This window comes from Tiliqua scincoides, chromosome 5, assembly GCF_035046505.1.
Source record: "Tiliqua scincoides isolate rTilSci1 chromosome 5, rTilSci1.hap2, whole genome shotgun sequence".
Classification (NCBI taxonomy): domain Eukaryota; kingdom Metazoa; phylum Chordata; class Lepidosauria; order Squamata; family Scincidae; genus Tiliqua; species Tiliqua scincoides.
In genome coordinates, this window is record NC_089825.1 from 93,542,259 (window position 1) to 93,547,692 (window position 5,434).

The following is a 5,434-nucleotide window of genomic DNA, read 5'->3' on the forward strand; positions in this document are numbered from 1 at the left end:
AGTGGGGATCTGGTCTCAGACCCACAGCTCTGAGATTCAGGCTATTTTCAGGCTCTGCCAAAAGCACCCTCCTGTTACATGGAAGGAGAACTGCAAAGAGCAAAATGAATGGGATGAGATTCACACTCTTCCCTCCCCTCTGTCCTTGCAAGCTGCTTTGAGGAAATCCTTGGCTCTGCTTCAGTAAACTTAATCAGCATGAAATCGTTCTGGGAAGTACGAGGCTCTCCCCTTTCACTCCCTCCCGCATTGTGGCACTGGCGTTAGCCTGCAGCGAGAGGCTGGTCTTGCTAATGGAACAGCCCATTCCACTTGTGCATTCCGCCCAGAGAGAGGCTGAGCTTTGCCTCTCAAAATCCTGCAAGAACTTCTTTGGCAGACTTGAGGGTAACATCGTTCAGACTGTATATAAGCAGGGAAATGGCTTGTCTTGGGGAACAGACCTTTGGGGTTTCAAAAATGAGCTTTGCTTAGGAAAAGGCAACTCCTTGGAGGCCCTTCCCGGGAGGGGGTTTCAATCCTGCAGAGATGCTTCCAGGCTAAGCATTTTGTGTGGGATCATGATCCAAGCTCTGTGCCAGGAGAGTACCAGCCAACTGGGGAAACTGACACATCACCCTCTCTGCTCTTCTTATCTCCAGCGTAAGGCCTTAATTTCTCTCAGTTCTAACAGGGACACAATGTTGCTTTCCAGGCCTAAACAGGGGCTGTGTGTTCCTATGCTCCGGCCCTGAGCAACCATTGTTTTAGAACAGGGGTGTCAAACCCGTTTCATCCAGTGGACTGAGTAGCGCTCATGGTGTCTCATTCGCTGCAACTGACAAAAGAGGTGTAAATCATGATCATATTTTGAAGATATGGGAGATTTATATAGTACCACCAGTGCACATGGCATGTGGGCTGCCTTTCCTGCAGCACCACTTCTGCTGAGACATCACTTCGCAGACCATCGCTCAGCTGCCGATGCCTTGGCAAAAGTGGGGCTGCTGAAAGGGCGGCCCGCTCTCCCGTATCTTCATAAGAACATAAGAACATAAGAACAGCCCCACTGGATCAGGCCATAGGCCCATCTAGTCCAACTTCCTGTATCTCACAGCGGCCCACCAAATGCCCCAGGGAGCACACCAGATAACAAGAGACCTCGTCCTGGTGCTCTCCCCTACATCTGGCATTCTGACTTAACCCATTCCTAAAATCAGGAGGTTGCGCATACACATCATGGCTTGTACCCCATAATGGATTTTTCCTCCAGAAACTCGTCCAATCCCCTTTTAAAGGCGTCTAGGCTAGACGCCAGCACCACATCCTGTGGCAAGGAGCTCCACAGACTGACCACGCGCTGAGTAAAGAAATATTTTCTTTTGTCTGTCCTAACCCGCCCAACACTCAATTTTAGTGGATGTCCCCTGGTTCTGGTATTATGTGAGAGTGTAAAGAGCATCTCCCTATCCACTCTGTCCATCCCCTGCAGAATTTTGTATGTCTCAATCATGTCCCCCCTCAAGCGTCTCTTTTCTAGGCTGAAGAGGCCCAAACGCCGTAGCCTTTCCTCATAAGGAAGGTGCCCCAGCCCCGTAATCAGCTTAGTCGCTCTCTTTTGCACCTTTTCCATTTCCACTATGTCTTTTTTGAGATGCGGTGACCAGAACTGGACACAATACTCCAGGTGTGGCCTTACCATCGATTTGTACAACGGCATTATAATATTAGCCGTTTTGTTCTCAATACCCTTCCTAATGATCCCAAGCATAGAATTGGCCTTCTTCACTGCCGCCGCACATTGGGTCGACACTTTCATCGACCTGTCCACCACCACCCCAAGATCTCTCTCCTGATCTGTCACAGACAGCTCAGAACCCATCAGCCTATATCTAAAGTTTTGATTTTTTGCCCCAATGTGCATGACTTTACACTTACTGTCATTGAAGCGCATCTGCCATTTTGCTGCCCATTCTGCCAGTCTGGAGAGATCCTTCTGGAGATCCTCACAATCACTTCTGGTCTTTACCACTCGGAAAAGTTTGGTGTCGTCTGCAAACTTAGCCACTTCACTGCTCAACCCTGTCTCCAAGTCATTTATGAAGAGGTTGAAAAGCACCGGTCCCAGGACAGATCCTTGGGGCACACCGCTTTTCACCTCTCTCCATTGTGAAAATTGCCCATTGACACCCACTCTCTGCTTCCTGGCCTCCAACCAGTTCTCAATCCACGAGAGGACCTGTCCTCTAATTCCCTGACTGTGGAGTTTTTTCAGTAGCCTTTGGTGAGGGACCGTGTCAAATGCCTTCTGAAAGTCCAGATATATAATGTCCATGGGTTCTCCCGCATCCACATGCCTGTTGACCTTTTCAAAGAATTCTATAAGGTTTGTGAGGCAAGACTTACCCTTACAGAAGCCATGCTGACTCTCCCTCAGCAAGGCCTGTTCGTCTATGTGTTTTGAGATCCTATCTTTGATGAGGCATTCCACCATCTTACCCGGTATGGATGTTAGGCTGACTGGCCTATAGTTTCCCGGGTCCCCCCTCTTTCCCTTTTTAAAAATAGGCGTGACATTTGCTATCCTCCAATCTTCTGGTACCGTGGCTGTTTTGAGGGACAAGTTGCATACCTTAGTCAAGCGATCTGCAACTTCATTCTTCAATTCCTTAATAACCCTTGGGTGTATGCCATCAGGGCCCGGTGACTTATTGATCTTTAATTTATCAATGAGGTCTGAAACATCTTCTCTTTTAACCTCTATCTGACTTAACTCCTCGGTTAGGAGGGGCCGTTCGGGCAGCGGTATCTGCCCGAGGTCTTCTGCCGTGAAGACAGATGCAAAGAACTCATTTAATTTCTCTGCCATCTCTAAGTCTCCTTTTATCTCCCCTTTCCCTCCCTCACCATCCAGAGGGCCAACCGCTTCTCTGGTGGGTTTCCTGCTTCTAACATATTTGAAGAAGCTTTTATTATTCCCCTTAATGTTGCTGGCCATGCGTTCCTCATAGTCTCGCTTGGCCTCCCCTAACACCTTCTTACATTTCTTTTGCCACAGTTTATGTTCCTTTTTATTCTCTTCATTAGGGCAAGACTTCCATTTACGGAAGGAAGCTTCCTTACCCTTCACAGCCTCTCTAACTTGGCTGGTTAGCCATGCAGGCACTCTCCTGGATTTAGTGGAACCCTTCTTTCTTTGCGGTATACACCTCTGCTGGGCCTCTATTACTGTTGTTTTAAGCAGCCTCCATGCACTCTGGAGAGACTGGACTCTTTTTACCCTCCCTTTCAACCTCCTTCTAACCAGCCTCCTCATTTGAGGGAAGTCCGCCCGTCGGAAGTCAAGGGTTTTTGTTAGAGATTTGCCTAGTATTCTTCCCCCAATGTGCACGTCAAAACGGATCGCAGCATGATCACTGTTCCCCAATGGCTCAGTAACGTTTACATCTCTAACCAGGTCCTGCGTACCGCACAATATTAAATCCAGAGTCACCTGTCCTCTGGTGGGCTCCTTGACTAGCTGATCTAAGCCACAGTCATTTAGCACGTCAAGAAATCCGGTTTCCTTATCGTGACCAGAACACAAATTGACCCAGTCAATATGAGGATAATTGAAGTCCCCCATGATTACAACCCTGTCCTTCCTTGTCACCTCCCTGATCTGTTTCCTCATTTCAAGGTCCCCATCAGATTTCTGGTCTGGAGGACGATAGCACGCCCCCAGTATTACATCGCTGCACAAGCCTGGTAATTTAACCCACAGAGATTCTACGGTGGAGTCGGACCCACCTTCAATCTCTACTTTGCTGGATTCTATCCCTTCCTTAACATAAAGGGCCACCCCACCTCCAACACGCCCCTGCCTGTCCCTCCTGTAGAGTTTATAGCCCGGGATTGCGGTATCCCACTGATTCTCCGCATTCCACCAGGTTTCCGTTATGCCCACTATGTCAATATTTTCCCTTGTCACCAGACATTCCAGTTCTCCCACCTTTGCTCGTAGACTTCGGGCATTCGCATAAAAGCATTTATACACGGAATGCCCCAGGATGGGCTGCTTATTCGCTCCTTTGTCCCCGCATCCTCTCATTGTGCCAAACCGTCTATCACATCCCATCACCCTACCTTTCCCAATTTCTTCTCCTACCCTGCCTTTGTCTTGTTGTTCTCTAACCTCCCCATCCTCATCCCATAGGGATGAGGAGTCCCGAACCGGATGCCCCTCGGCTCCTGTCGGCCTTCCCCCAGGGATCAGTTTAAAAGCTGCTCTGCCACCTTTTTAATGTTATGCGCCAGCAGTCTGGTTCCATTCTGGTTCAAATGGAGCCCATCCCTCTTGTACAGGCCCCGCTTGTCCCAAAACGTTCCCCAGTGCCTAACGAATCTAAACCCCTCCTCCCTACACCACCGTCTCATCCACGCATTGAGACCCCTGATCTCCGCCTGCCTAGCTGGCCCTGCGCGTGGAACAGGTAGCACTTCAGAGAACGCTACCTTTGAGGTCCTGGCTTTCAGCTTCCTGCCTAAAAGCCTAAATTTTCAAAATATGATCAAAATATGATCAAAATATTTCAAAATATTTCAAATCTTCAAAATATGATCAAGAGTTGCATATTTTCTCTTCTGTCATTGGCAGCAAAAGAGTTCTTTTGTGAGGACAAAGGGCTAATCTCTGGCCATCTACTGCCTAAAGAAGTCACTTCCTGCTTAATGATGGCACTTCTGGCCCTCAGCAGGCTCCATGAATGCTATTTGGCCCCCTGTGCAAAATGACCTCCCTGGATCAGGGCCAGCATTTAAAAAACAAAACAGCGGACAATACAGCTTTGAGACAGACTAGAACATTTATATTCAGATTTATGAAGCTATGCATTGAGTTCAAAAGCAGACCTACATGTCAACATGTAGTTCTGAGATTGTTTATCCTAAAAATACTTAGGGTGCAAACCTAATCCACTTTCCAGCACCGATGTAAGGGCAAGGCAGCTCTGAGGTAAAGGAACAAACATTCCCTTACTTTAAGGTGGCCTCCATGAGTGCCACCCAGCTGCAGAATGCAGCACAAATCCCACTCGCATCACTATGCCAGTACTGGAAAGTGGGTTAGGATTTGAGCCTTATACGGGTGACTTCAGGTTGAGTGGCACAAAGGGGAGGAGGAAGAAGGGGCTGCTGTTCTCCCCAGCGAGTGATATGAGGTCATAACATTCCTAGTAGTTTAATCTAGAGCAGGGGTGTCAAACTCATGTTATACAGAGGGCCGAAAAGCATTCATGATGTCTGCTGAGGGCCAGAGGCGATGTCATTACACAGGAAGTGATGTCATTAAACAGGTCAAAACCAGAAATAAACACTCCGTTCTCATGCAGGAACTCATTAGCTGCTAATGACAGGAGAGAAAATACACAACTTAATCATATTTCAAGATATGGGAGAGCCCAATTATCATGTGGAC